Source organism: Narcine bancroftii, chromosome 5 (genome assembly GCF_036971445.1).
Source record: "Narcine bancroftii isolate sNarBan1 chromosome 5, sNarBan1.hap1, whole genome shotgun sequence".
NCBI lineage: Eukaryota > Metazoa > Chordata > Chondrichthyes > Torpediniformes > Narcinidae > Narcine > Narcine bancroftii.
The window spans coordinates 151,502,361-151,518,171 of NC_091473.1; the positions used below are offsets into that span (position 1 = coordinate 151,502,361).

The 15,811-nt window shown below is 41.2% G+C and overlaps 1 protein-coding gene across 3 annotated transcripts in view; it reads right to left on the reverse strand.

Moving 5' to 3' along the window:
- The window catches only part of syde2 (synapse defective 1, Rho GTPase, homolog 2 (C. elegans)), a 120,126-nt gene that overhangs the window by 25,076 nt on the left and 79,239 nt on the right, over nt 1–15,811 (reverse strand). The gene's annotated exons all lie outside the window — the stretch shown is intronic.

Sequence of the window (15,811 nt, forward strand, 5' to 3'; positions counted from 1 at the left end):
ATGAAGGAAATTAGACGTTACTGAAGTAAAATGTTATTATTTAAACCAAAATAGAAGGCTTAATGCCTCAACAAATTGGTTACGTTTTGAGATATGATCTTGGCTTCTGTTGCACTTTGCAGCCTGCATTCCCCTGCAGTCAAAAAATTGATCTGTTAGTCTTGAATATTATAAATACCATTATATACTCCTGTAATCATCAAAGTATTTTTGGACCACTTTTTCAAACCCAAAAAAAGGGCGGGGGGGGGTCAACCTTTTCACGGGTCATACTTTTGACCTCGTGAAGTACCTGCATCATTCAAGGCATCGGGAGCTTGGATGGCAAGACTGGGTGGCAAGTCCACAGTCAGGGCATCAGGAGCATGGATGGGTGGGCAGCCGAGGCAAGGATCTGTGGTCAGGAGCTTGGACGGATGGGCAGCCAGGGTGACAGGAGTTCAGATGGGTGAGCAGGCAGCTGGGGCAAGCATCTGCAGTTGGGAGCTCGAATGAGCAGGCAGCCAGGGCATCGGGAGTTCCAGTGGAAAGTGGCTGGAGCAAGGGTCCGCTGTCGGAAGCTATGGTGGGTGAACTGTCAGGACGAGGGTCTGCTGTTGGGGCTTTGGGAGCTTGTATGGGCAGGTGGCTGGAGCCAAAAATAGGGGAGGGTCAACTTTTACACGGGTAATACAAAAACACCTGACCTTTTGGCCAAAGGGGTGTTGCCTCTAACATAGTATTGATGATTAAACAAGTATCTTTAGTAATTCAATCTTTCCAGCTTTCCAGATGGAGAACTGCAGTGATTCAAGATCCTCAAAGAAGGAACACAACACTTAAATATTTGATTTTTTTTCCCCAAAATCATGCTTCCTGTTTGTAGGAAGGATGGTTTGCACCTGAACTGAAGAGGACGAACATCCTTGTGTGTAGTTTTGCTCGTGCTGTTTTGGGGGGTTTAAACTAGATTTGCAGGGGGAGGGGAACCAGAGTGTGAGAGCAGATAGTAAGGTGGAAGACAATGAGAGTCATGAGATGACTGCAGGAAAGAAATGGTCTCACATCGACTTCAATGCAAGGACTATTGTCGGGAAAACGGATGAGCTTAAAGTGAGGATTGTCACTTGGGGTTATGACATTATTGCTATTGGTTCAGACAGGATAGAGGGCAAGGGAGAAAAGGAGAAGGTGTGGCAATGCTAGTCAGGGAAAATATCACAGCTGTGCATAGACAGGACAGCACTGAAGACTCATCTACAAGGGCCTTATGGGTGGAGCCAAGGAACAGGAAGGGCATGAGTGTGCTAATAGGGCTGTATTACAGACAACAATCCGAGAGAATTGGAGCAGCAAATCTGATGGGAGATAGCAGACCAGTGTAAGAAAAAGAAAGTTACGATGGAGATTTTAACCTTCCGCACATAGACTGGGGCTCTCATTTGGGAAAAGGACTGGATGGGTTGGAGTTTGTCAAATGTGTACAGGAAAGCTTTCTACATCAATATGTAGAGGGACCAACAAGAGAAGATGCAATATCTGATCTTTTAGGGAACCAGGCAGATCAGGTGGCAGAAGTATGTGTAGGAGAGCAATTTGGGTCCAATGACCATAATGTCATTAGTTTCAAGTTAATTATGGAGAAGGATAGGTCTGGTCCTTGAGTTGAGGTTCTAAATTTTGAAGAAATGAGGAAGGATCTCAGAAGAGTCCATTGGAATGTTATTTTCTGGCAAGGATGCACCCAGCAGGTGGAAGGCCTTCAAGGACAACATTTTGAGAGTGCAGAGATTGCATGTTCCCACCAGGAATACGGAGAAAGTTAATAGACGTAGGGAACTTTGGTTTTCAAGAGATATTGGAGAGCTGGTTAGGAAAAGGAGGGGACTATATATGTGGCATAGAGAACAAGGAGGAAATGAGCTACTTACAGAGTATAGAAAATTTAAGAGTATACTTAAGATGGAAATTAGGAAAGCAAAAAGAAGACATGAAGGTGCTTTGGCAGATAATATGAAGAAAAATCCAAAGGGTTTCTACAAATATATTAAAAGTTAGTAAGGGACAAAATTGGATCCCTAGAAAATCAGAGTGGTCAACCATGTGTGGAGCCTCGGGAAATGGGGGAGATCTTGAACAATTTTTTTGCATCGGTATTTACACAGGAAACTGGCAATAGTGAATAAGGATGGAAGGAACACATGGAGTTTAAGGAGAAAGAGGTTGTTGCTGCCTTACAGTGGATAAAGGTAGTTAAATTCCCCCCCCCCCCACCTTGAGGGAGACAAGTGCTGAAATTGTAGGGTTCCTGGGAGATATATTCAAAATGTCCTTAGTTATGGGGGAGGTGCCGGAGAATTGGAGGGTGGCTCACGTCCCAATGTTAAAGAAGGGCTCCAAGGCAATTATCGGCCAGTGATCCTGATGTCAGTAGTATGTAAATTATTTGAAGGATTTCTGGAGATAGGACATACAGTTATTTGGACTGTCACCAGCACATTAAGGACAGTCGGCATGGATGTCTGTGTGGTAGGTCGTGTTTAACAAATCTTGTTGAATTTTTTTGAGGAAGTTACCGACAAGGTTGATGAGGGGAAGGCCGTGGATGTTGTTTATATGGACTTTAGTAAGGCCTTAGACAAGGTTCCACATGAGAGGTTGGTTCAGATGGTTAGGACACTAGGTCTACATAGAAAAGTTGCAAACTGGATTCGAAATTGGCTTGGTGGAAGAAAACAGAGAGCGGTGGTGGATGGTGGCTTCTCAGATTGGAGGTCTGTGTCGAGTGATGTGCCTCAGGGATCTGTGTTGGGACCATTATTATTTGTTATCGATATAAATGACCTAGATGATAACATGGTGAATTGGATCAGCAAGTTTGCTGATGGCACAAAAGTTCAGAGGCAGCGTGGACTGTGAGGAAGATTTTCAAAGCTTGCAGAGGGATCTGGATCAGCTGGGAAATTGGGCCAGTAAATGGCTGATGGAATTTAATGCAGACAAGGGTGAGGTTTTGTACTTTGGAAGAGCAAATCAGGGTAGGACATACACAGTAAATGGTGGACCATTAAGGAGTGTGGAGGAGCAAAGGGATCTGGGAATACATTGTTCCCTGAAGGCATATGGACAGGGTTGTAAAGAAAGCTTTTGGCATCTTATCTTTTATAAATCAAAGTATTGAGTATAGAAGTTGGATTGTTATGTTGAAGTTATTTAAGTCATTGGTGAGTCCACAATTAGAATATTGTGTGCAGTTCTGGTTGCCCAGCAGCAGGAAAGATATCAATAAGATTGAAAGAGTGCTGAGAAGATTTACTAAGATGTTGTCGGGTCATCAGATGAGTTACCAGGAAAGATTAAACAAGTTAGGTCTATATTCCTTGGAATGAGGCTTGATAGAGGTTTATAAGATTATGAGGGGTATAGACAGAGTAGATGTGAATAGGATGTTCCACTTAGATTGGGGGACGTGAATATGGTTTAGGTTGAAAGGGGAGTGGTACAAGGGGAACATTAGGGGAAAGTTTTCATTCAGAGAGTGGTAGGAATGTGGATTGAGGTGCCATCTGATGTAATGAATGCAGATTCAATCTAGAGTTTTAAAAATAAATTGGATCAATACATCGATGAGTCTGGAGGGTTATGGAACGAGAGGTCAGTGCGACGAGCTAATTTTATTGGTTAGCACAGACCAGAAGGGTTGAATGGCCTGTTTTTCTGTGCTGTAATATTCTATGGGAATCAATCTCCTCTGCACCTGCCATTTTGTCCTGTCAGAAATACATCCATATGAATGAAATCACCCTCAGTTTTCTGACCTCAATGAGCACAGGATCATACTGCTCAAGGCAACCTTTCATACCAAGAATTACCGTAAATATTCGAGTATAATGCGAAAAATTGGGGGGGGGGGGTCGCATTATACATGGCACACATTATACACGAATATTTACAGTTACCTAATGAATTTCTCCAATCTGCTTCCAATGCAAATACATCTGTCCTGAAAATAGACAAACTACTGTATATGCATTTCACCAGATGTAATTTAAGGAAAAAAAAACTAGAAATCTGCAGACACATTGCTGAGAAACTCAGATGGTTATAAACAGTGTCCATTATGTAGCACAAATAAAGATATATAATTAATGTTTCAGGCTTGAGCCCTTCATCAAGGTATGAGCAAAATCTGCCTACATTCAGGCCTCAAGCCTGAAATGTTGGTTATGTATCTTTGCTAAATAAAGTACATTCTGACCTGCTGAATTTCTCCAGCAGTTTTCAGTACAATATTAAGGTTTCCCGACTTTTATATCCAGCAAAAAAGGACAACAATTCATTTAACTTCCTTATTACTTGCTGCAGCTATATGCTAAAATGCAAGATTTTGAAATTATTCATGGGATCATTACAAAATACAATTATTATTATTAACTCTGCTTTCACAAAAAATTCTTTCAGCAGGTTAGCCAAAAAGTTAAGCATCTGATGGGAATCAATCCCAGGATACTAGGGCAAAGCAAGAGAAGAGGTTGATGGGGCCTTCACAAAGATCTTCATGCTCTTCTTATCCACAGGCAAGGTCCCAGGAGACTGGATAGTTGCTTCTTTCTCAAGAAGGGGCAACAAAGACGTGCCACAAAATTAAAAGCAAATGAACCTTATGTCAGTTGTAGGGAAATGAGTTGGAGAAGATTCTTTGGAATAGATTTATTCTCTTTTGGAAAAGCATGGAGACTTTGGAAAGGGTACAATAGAGATCTACGAGGATGCTGTCTGGTCTAGCGGATATGAGACTAGTGTTTATTGTATTACATACAGGTACAATCTTGTTTGCTATAGCTGCAAAAGGACGTAATGTACAATAGTTTACCATACAAGAGAAGAATATAGATAATAAATAAAAAAAGGGAAGATAAATATTCATAACTGCAGCTAGTGCGAAAAAAAAGTGATGCTACAATGAGGCATTTACTTCTTGGGGCTTGGTTAGTGAGGTTCCAGATCCTGAAAGCTGTTGGAAAAAAAACTGTTCTTGAACAAAGAGGGGCCAGATTTCAGGATTCTGTACCTTCTCCCTGAAGGCAGCTGTGAGAAGAGATTGTAACCAGGGTGATGGGGGCCCTTTATGTTGGCTGCCTTGCTCACATCAGTAACTTTAATGGATGTATGGTCAGCCCCCATGATGGATTTGGCTAGCTTTGCTGCTTTCTGGAGCCTTCTATATTCCTGGGCTCTTGTACTTACAAATTAGGCAGTGATGCAACCAGTCAGTGCACTTGTGAACTTGTGAAGCAACCAATCAGTGCACTTGTGCACATTCAATAGACAAGCCAGATTTCCTCAGACTTTGAAAGTAGAGGCACTGGTGTGTCTTCTTCGGGAGTGCCTCAATGTGCTGGCTCAAGCAGAGGTCCTCCAATATGAGGACATACAAGAACTTGAAGCAACCAATCCTCTCCACCATCATCCCAATGAGAACATATGAATAGTCCCTCTGTCTCCCCATCCTAAAGTTATATATATTATGGGCCAAGGGAAGAGGTTGGACAAACTTGTATAATTTTCTCCAGAACATCAGAAGCTGGTGGGGGGGTCACCATCAGGAACCTTTGCAGAAAAACAATTGCTGGAGGAAATCAGTAGGGACATAGAGGATCCATGGATAGAAATGGTCCATCAAAATTTCAAGTTTGGAACCCTCCCTTTATCAAGGCTCCTGCTCCTTATCCCTCTCCTCACCCAATAGTTTCTCCCTCCACCTGTCTCCATCTCTCACATTTCAATCCTATACTCTATCACATCTGGGGAGTTCTCCCAGATTCTTTCCCTCTTTTTGTATGTTATTTTACCTTTTGATTTTAGTCTTGATGAAGGGTTAATTCACATAAAGTTGGAATCTTTTGCCCAGAGTAAAAATGTCACATGCTCAAGAACATGTTTAAGGAGAAGGGGAGCGGGGAGTTTACGGGTGATGTGTGGGCCTGAATAGGCTGTCAGGTGTGGTGGTGGAAGTAGACACAATGGTAGCTTTTAAGTGGCTTTCAAAAGCAAAAGGTAATAGAGGGACATGTACCACGTGCAAGCTGCAAATTTAATGTGTCATCACGTTCGGTGCAGACATTGTGAGCAGAAATTACTTCCTTTAAAGGGCTCTTAAAAAAAACCTCCTTTCAAATAAAAAAAATGGATCTTTCACACAGCGAAAGATCAGTGGGTGGCATAGGCAGATGATTGGCGTAGCATTTAGCACAATGCTGTTTCAGGGCCAGCGATTTGGACCAGGGTTCAAATCCAGTGCTGTCTACAAGGAGTTTGTATGATCTCCCCGTGTCTGCATGGGTTTCCTCCGGGGGCTCTGGTTTCCTCCCACTGCTCAAAACATACTGGAGTTCTAGGTTAATTGGGAAGCACGGGCTCGTGGGCCAAAAAGGGCCTGTTTCTGTGTTATACGTCTAAATTTAAACAGTCTAATAGGTTCAATACAAAGAATTTTATAAAACCAAAAATACACTTTTCTCTCACAAATGGCATACTGCGCCTTCTTTGAAAGTTTCCTATTTTAGTGGATAGGATTAAATAAAATATTGAATTATGTGTTAAGCTCGTTTATTTTTTATATACCGAGAGGTCAGTGTTTTAAATTCCAGCAGAAATGGAAGCCACTTATCGTACCTACATATCAGTACATCTTTCATTCCAGAAAGTCATCTCAGTCGATTTCAGATTATTGTTGTTATGCAAGGAATGCAAAGGAACAAAACCAGCGATAAGAATTTTTGAGATGGGCTAATGAAAAACACATCAATAATGTGACGTGCAACATGTACTGCAAGATCTGCAAATGTATTCCAGGCCTCTATGCTTCAATTACAGCACAGCTTTAGCAGCAAATTTAAAAGTTCTTACTTCATATCTAAAGCTCTCTGGTTGATGAAAGAGATATTGAGGAAGATGAAGCAAAAAAAAAGGGGTGTTTATGACAAGTGCCAGCGTGTAAATACCAGCAAGAACCATGTTTATTATGAAAGATTCAGGGACGTGATCAAGTAAAATAAGAGGCAAAAGAGCCACGAGGAAAGATCGGAAACAAAATGCAAGAGAACATCAATGGGTCATCCATGGTCAACAATACAGCCGGAAACGACGAATGTCTATTGCTCTCCATGGATGCTGTGCGGCCTGCTGAGTTCCTCCAGTATTTTGGGCATTGCTCCAGTTTTCCAGCATCTACAGTCTTCTTGTTTAAGATGAGAAAATATTAGCTGCCAACGTTAATGACCATAGTTTAAAAGCTGAATTATATGCAGGAATGTGGAAAGAAACAGGATATAAACAAGATGCAGAGTTAGGCAGAGAAGTGGCAGATGAAGTTCAAACTGGATAAATGGGAAGCGATGGATGCACTATGGAAGGTTGAACTTGAAGGAGGAAGATGTGGTTAATGGCAGGATTCTAAACAGTGGAGGAACAAAGAGATATTGGGGTCCAGACCCATAGATCCTCTAGGTTGCCACACATGTTGATTAGGTGGTTAAGAAGGCGTATGGAATGCCGACCTTCATTAGTCAGAGGATGGAGATCAAGAGCTGAGGAAATGTTACAGCTCTATAAAACTCTCATTGGACCACACTTGGAGTATTGCATTCTGCTCTGATCGCCTCATTACAGGAAGGATGCAGATGCCTTTCAGGTCAGAATCAGAATTTCTTGTCATGAACAAGTCATGAAATTCGTTGCTTTGCAGCAGCGTCACGGGGCAAACATTCATATTGTAACCATCTTACGACATCACTAACAAAAATAAAAATGATAATGCAGGAAAAGTGAGGCAGTGTCTTTGGATGATGGATCATTCAGGAATCTGAGAGCAATGAGGAAGAAGCCGTCCTTGTGTCGCTGAGTATCTTTTCCCCAGTGGTAGAAGGGTAAAGAGGGCACGGCCGGGGTGGTGGGAGGTCTTTGAGGATAGAGGTTGCGTTCTTAAGATATTGCCTCATGAAGATGTCCTTGATGGAGTGAAGTCTGGAGACTGTGATATTGCAGGCTGAGTTAACAACCCTCTGGAGTTCATTTTTGACCTGAGAGGTGGCACCTGAATATCAGGCAGTGATGCAACCAGCCAGGATGCTCTCTCTATGGTCCACCTGTACAAGTTTATGAGAGTCTTTGGTGACATGCCGAATCTCCTCAGACCCCTCAGAAAGTCTGGCCGCTGGCGAGCCTTCTTTGTGATTGCATTAACATGGAGGCTCCAGGACAGATCCTCGGAGATGTTGACTCCCAAGAATTTGAAGTTTTTTTTTATTATTTTTCATTTGCATCAATACATACATAAAATTCTTCATCATATAACAATACAATGTCATAAAAATGATATCTAAATTTTTTCTTTCTTTTTATTCCCCTTCACTATTCATATATTCCTAACATATTATTCTATCCTGTAACATTAATTGGGAGGAATGGGTGTTATGGATGATCTGGATGGACTCTTACTGATGAAATCCATATATAGTTTCCAAATCATATAAAAATTCTTAGGTTGATTCCTTAAATTATAAGTAATCTTTTCCAATGGTATACAATTTTGAATTTCTATATGCCATCTATCCAACCTTATAAAATTATTTGACTTCGGAATTTGAAGTTCTTGACCCTCTCCACTACTGAGTCCTCGATGAGAACTGGGGCGTGTACCCCTGACTTCCTCCTGAAGACCACAATCATCTCCTTGGTTTTGCTGGCATTGAGCGCAAGGGTTTTTTGTTGTTGCACCATTCAACAAGCTGATCTATCTCCCTCCTCTACACTTCCTCATGGCTGTTTGTGATTTTGCCGACAACTGTGGTGTCATCGGCAAACTTGTAGATAGCATTGGAATTGTGCCTGGCCACACAGTCATGGGTGTATAATGAGTAGAGCAATAGGCTAAGCACACATCCTTGCGATGCACCTGTGTTGATGATCAGTGAGGAGGAGATGTTGTTTCCAATTCATACTGGCTGTGGTCTTCTGATGAGAAAGTCAAGGATCCAGTTGCAGGGTGGGAGGAGATGGTGGTGATGGGGTACAGAGAGTTTGTAGCTTCTTGACCAGCACTGAGGGAATAATGGTATTGAAGGGCGAGCTGCAGTCGATGAAGAGTTGCTGTTTATGAGGTGATCCAGAGCTGAGTGGAGATCCAGCGATATTGCATCTGCTGTGGAGCAATTGTGGTGATAGATGAATTGTAGTGAGTCCAGATCTTTGCTTAGGTACATGTTAATTCTGGCCATGACCAGCCTCTCAAAGTATTTCATCACAGTAGAAGTTAGTGCAGCAGTTGTTAAGGCAACTCCCTCTACTCTTCTTGGGCAGGATGACTGATGCCCTTTTGAAGCAGGAGGGAATCTCTGACTGCAGCAATGAGAGGTTGAAAATGCCCATGAACACTTCAGCTTGGTTGGCACAGATTTTCAGTACCCTGGCAGGGCCTGACACTTTGCAAGGGTTCACCCTCTTGAATGACGTTCTGATGTCGCCCTCAGAGACAGCTATCACAGGGTCCTCAGCCTTTTCAGGAATTATAGTGGGCAGTGTTTGGTTCTTTGGTTAACCCATATGTTGCCTGGATTGGAGAATATGTCATATGAAGCAAGGTTAGTACAGCTAGAACTTTTCTCTTTGGAGCAACAAAGGATGAGAGGAGACTTAGAGGTATACAAGACTATGAGGGGCCGAGATAGAGTGGATAGCCAGGACCTTTTTCCCAGGTTAATTGTAAATACCAGTGGGCATCTGTTTAAGGTGAGTAAAATTTGGGGGAAAAGCCAGAGGTAAGTTTTAATTCAGGGAGTGGTGGATGCCTGGAATGGGTGGTGGAGGAGGCTGGTACAATAGCCATATTCGAAAGACTCTTGGACAGGCACATGAATTAAGAAAAATAGAGGGTTATGGGTGTGCAGTTGCGAAAGTTAGATTGTTGTAGGATAGGTTTACTTAGGTTGGCACAACATCGTGGGCTGAAAGGCCTGTACAGTGATGTAATGCTCTAAGAGTGGAGCCCATGAAGGACAAAAATAGAAACTTTTATATTGCTGAAGACACTGTTAATATACTGAGTACTTTGTGTCTGGGAATGAGTTCAAATTAATAATGAATGAGGAGATGGTTGAGACACTGCTCATGTAAAAAATAGATAGCACATACATATTAGAAAAATTGGCTGAACATTCTGTATAGTAGGTTAGTCACTGGAGCTAGATGGAATGCATGGGAGGAAATGGTAGGGGCATTAAGCAATTTCAACGTGGGGCTAGTGCCAAAACACTGGGGAAATAGAAAATATTACTTCCTAGTCCAAAATCAGAAGGTAGTTTACAGAGAGTAACTACAGCCCAGTTTAACCTTGGTGAGGGGAATTGTAAAAATATAAATGGAGGACCAGATTAAGAGTGACCTGGAGGAAAATGGACTAATTAAGACATACTAGCACCAAGTTAAGAATGAAGTTATAACATAACATAACAATTACAGCATGGAAACAGGCCATTAGGCCCTTCTAGTCCGCACCGAACCAAACACCCCTTTCTAGTCCCACCTCCCTGCACAATGCCCATAACCCTCCATCTTCTTCTCATCCATATACCTGTCCAACCTTTTCTTAAATAATACAATTGACTCCGCCGCCACTATTTCTCCCGGAAGATCATTCCACACGGCTACCACTCTCTGAGTAAAGAAGTTCCCCCTCATGTTACCTCTAAACCTCTGCCCCTTAATTCTTAACTCATGTCCTCTTGTCTTAATCTTTCCTCCTCTTAACGGAAATAGTCTATCCACATCCACTCTGTCTATCCCTTTCATAATCTTAAATACTTCTATCAAATCCCCTCTCAACCTTCTACGCTCCAAAGAATAAAGACCTAATCTGTCCAATCTCTCCCTATACTCTAGATGCTTAAACCCAGGTAACATTCTGGTAAACCTTCTCTGCACTCTCTCCACTCTGTTTATATCCTTCCTATAATTAGGCGACCAGAACTGCACACAGAACTCCAAATTAGGCCGCACCAACATCTTATACAATCTCAACATCACCTCCCAACTCCTATATTGCAGTGTATGTTTGGGTGAAGGAAATGTTTCTATGCTCCAGAACCAGGCTTCTCAATAAAGTTGTACTATTGTAGCATAGAAAGGAAAAAAGATGGTCGTGATGAATGGTTGTTTTAAAAGGGATACAAGAGGCTTTTAGATAGGCACATGAATATGCAAGGAACCGATGGTAATGTATCACAAGTAAGCTTCAGAATTTTAGTTTAATTTGGGCATCATTTCTGGCACAGACATCATAGGTTGAAGCCCCTGTTCTTGCTCTACATTTTAAGAAGTATGTGTGTTCAAATCATTGAGAGGGTCAGGGCAGGTTGCAAAAGATGTTAACAAGGCATACACAATGCTGACTTTATAAAGAGAAGTTCAGAGAATAACAGCAGCAAAAGTATGCTGAATCTTTATTAATCTCTGGTCCAGTTTCAACTGGAGTAAAGTAAAACGTGAAAGTCTGCAGAAACGGGGGTTATAGTTAAAACATAATGTATAAAAAAATCAGCAGGTCAAACATAACCAATGTTTTGGCTCGAGAGACTGGGTGCAAACTGGGAGATCGCTTTGCTGAGCATCTTTGCTCCAGTGGCCAACCACTTCAATTCCGTGCCCCACTCCCATGCTCACGCCAGTTCATGGCCTCATGTACTCAGCTACACCACCCATAAATTGAGGTAACAACATTTGATTTTCCATCAGGGCACTCTCCAAACAGACGGCATTAACATTGACTTCTCTGGTTTCTGCGAGCCTCTCTCCGTTCTCCCTCCCTTTCTTCTTTCATCCAGCTCTCTATCCCCTTCCCTCTCCTTTCAGAGCCATCAATCCTTTTTAGATAGACGCCTGCCCACATTTTTCCACATCTTAAAGAAGGGCTCAAGCCCGAAACGTTGGTTCTGTATTTGTATCTTTGCTACATAAAAGACATGGTTTGACCTGCTGAGTTTCTCCAGCATTATATTTTTACTTCAACTCGGGCAATGCATTTAATTTTGGTCACCACATTATAGCAAGGATGTAAAGATACAAGAGAGGGTCCAGAAAATGATGCAAAAATGAGAATGGTGCAAAAATACAAGGGAAAAGAATTAAAAATGACATGAAGAAAAACTTTTATACTCTGTGGCTGAAATCTGGAATATATTGCCTACTAATGTGGTGGGAGGAAGATCCACTCTGGACTTCAAAAAGGAATTGGATAAATACACAAAGAAAAGTTTTCCAGCATATTGAGAAAGGTATGGGATGTGGACAAGTTATTTCTGATACAGTACTGCCATAGAGATGGGCAGAACGGCCTTCTCTATGATTCCAGATTGCTGATACTTGTAGCAAAGCTCAAACCTTCCATCTTTTTAAGTTTAAATATGGCAATAATCTTCATTCCATTCATCACAATATTGTGCAGACAATGAACCATGAAACTGCTCTTCAATTATTCCTCCATTAACATGTTCTAATCAAACAAACAGAGCGAGGTAATGTTTTTTCCCCCAGATACACAAAAGTACCACATAATGCAGATCATCAGTACTGGGCTGAATAATAGTTCAGCACTGATTAGATGGGTTGAAGGGCTTGTATCTGTGCCGCTGTGTTCTTGGTTTCTATGGTTCTAATTTAGCAGCCTGAAATAAAAACTTTTTAATACAATAAAATCCCCATTATATGGCACTCAATCAACTGGAAACAAGCAACTGGCAAAAAAAAGGCAAGTAAATTAATAAACAAATTTAAAATAAGTAAGAATAAAGTCTTAAATAAAAGTTTAAAATTATAAAAGTAAATAATCTCCGAAGCAACACACACAAAACCCCTTGGTGAAGATGGGAGGAAACATTCAGCCAGTGGAGGGCCCTGGTCGGGCCCCGCCCACAGCAGCTGTTTGAATTAAAATTTAAATAAAGTTGTGTTTGAATAAAATGGTATCACCCAGGATGAAGAGTCTGCCGATGCCTCTCACCACTGGGGTGACTCTCCCAAGGTGTGTCCCTATCCCTGCTGGGAAGTGTATTTATTTTTATTAGCATAAAGGCTTTATCTGTAAACTTGAGGGGAAGAGGGGGTATAATTATGATGGTGGCACATAGCGCTTGCGAATGGCATTCAAATTTAAATTTTGTAAGTTACAGAAATTACTTAATTACAGTGAAACTTTGTAACTACAATACTGATTTTTTTCCTATTACATTTGGCATTGTTTTTTAAAATGGTGCTTTCTAAATGCAGGTTTATTAGTTCAGCGTTGTAAAAGTGAACCGCAATCTAATGGAAAATTCACATTCTGGCACTTGTGATCCCCTGGATAATGGGGATTTTACTGTCACAATGGATAATAACTAAACTGTGATAACACCTGAAAAAAGAGCAATTTAATTTTTCAAGTTAATCAAAACAAGAAAGATACCAACCCTGACAAGATATTTAGGGCTGACTCCAGCACATTAACTAATGGGACGGACATATGACACATCTCAAGATTAACAATCCCTCTTCTCTTTATAGTTTGTTGGTGAAAGGAATCAGAATTGGCAATGTTTTAACATTTAAAAGTTTCAGCATATTACACAACATAAAACTCCATTTTGCAACAGACAGAAGCTTGTAAGCGGATTTATCTCAACAAATTGTGCATAATGTATCACTCCTGCAAAGGAAAATATTTGTACACTACTCAAATTTAGTTCGGCCAAAATAGACTGAGCCAAAGGAGATATCAGGAATGGTAATGAGAACCATGCTCAAAAAGATAGGACGGAGAAAGAGCTTTGCAGAAGTATTTCCAGAATGTGGAGTTAGAAAACAATGGAAGAAAGCAAATATAAAATGCTCAGAAGAAAATCAAAATCAACACAGAGATGTAGGTTAGGTGCACACATACAGAAAGATAAGTAGAGAAGCTTAAGTATTTTGAACAGCAATGGTAAATCTAAACAATAAGTAGTGGAAGACATCAGCAAGGACTCTCAACATGGACAAAACCTTTGTGCTTGAGAATTCAGAATTGTTTTTTTTTGAAAGTTAAAAAACACCTACGAGAGCCCTCTAATACTCAGGTCTTGACTGGAGATGAAATGGCAAGGCTATGTTGAAAGAGGCAGGCAATGCAAGAGAGAAAACACAAGCCAAGTTCAGATCAGGATAAAATTGGGCCTAATGATTGCAAACATTCTTGTTCAACCAAGGCAATGAGCAAAGGAGAGGAGAAAGAGATGGGTGCAGAATCTGGCAAGGTTATGGAGGTTGACAGTGAGGGCTTCAATCCTCCCAACATTTAACTTGGTGAGTAATCTGACAGTACTAGCAATGGAATGTTCAAGCCGGCTGCCATCATGTGCCCATAAAAGTGGACCCCATGCCTTAAAATTATGTCATCAGCATAAAGTAGCATTAACGGACATTGTGTGAGAGGATGGGGAGTTTTAAAATATCTGAATAAATAGTGCAATCCAATACTAGTTGCTCAACTGACCCAGCGAACATGAATTTTACCTTGGAAAAGGCCTTGAAAGCAAAGGAAATATGCCCCAAAACTTATCAATATTACAAAAGAAGAGGTATTGAAGATAGGAGATGCCTTGTCAGAAAGGTAGATAAATCCCTGACACCTTATCAAATGTATTCTTGGACATTATGGGAAGGGGAGAAGGAGCCAGGACACTAGCAAAGATCTTTATATTGTAGTAGTGTTGGCATAGAACAGCACAGGAACAGGGCCTTTGGCCCAAGTGTCTGTGTCGAATACAATGTCCACATCAAACTAAAAATCTTCTGCTTTCACCTGAAAGATATCTCTCCATCCCTTTCAAATTCATGTCTATCCAGAAGCTTAAACATTACTCCTGGTAGCCTGCTCCAGGCTCCTACCAGTCTCAGTGTATACTATTTTCCCCACACAGCACCCTTAAACTTCTTCCATTTCATTTCCTCCAGTGTGTGACACTTTTGCACTAGGGAAAAGGTTCGGACTCTCTCCCCTTTCAATACCTCATGATTTTGTACACCTCTATTAGATCAACCCTCAGCCTCCTACATTTCAGATAAAACAACCCAAATTTGTTCCCTGTCTTGCTGTAACTCATACCCAGGGAAGGTCCTGAGAAACCTCTTCTGTACCTTTCCCAAAGCCTCTTGGATCCTTCCTATAGTGGGTGACCAGAATTCCAGAATTGCACACAGTATTCCAAGAGTGGCTTAACCAAAGTTTTATCTTTTATATAGCTGCCACATGTCCTCCCTACTTTTATACTCAATGAAGTCCAATGAAGACAAGCATAGCATATGCTTTTTTTAAAACCACCTTCTCTATTTGCATTGCCACTTTCAATGAGCTGTGGATGTGGAGCCCAGATCCCTCGGCATATCAATGCTTTTAAGAGTCCCACCGCTAACTGTATACATTCTCCTCATATTTGACCTCCCAAAGTACACCTCACACTTTTTCAGATTAAACTCCACCTGCCATTTCTCTGTCTATATCTGTAATTCAGTGGTTCTCAACTTTTATCTTTCCACTCACATCCCACTTTAAGTAATCCCTAGGCCATCAGTGCTGTGATGAGTAAGGGATTGCTTAAGGTGGGATGTGAGTGGGAAGGGAAGGTTGAGAATCACTGCTCTGGACCCAATTGTTACTGAAATATTTGGCTTGAGAAAAATTGTCATTGGCCCATTTCCTTTGGAGTTCTGAAACCGTGCACATAACGAGTCAATGAGGGACGATTAAAACTGTGGTTTTCAA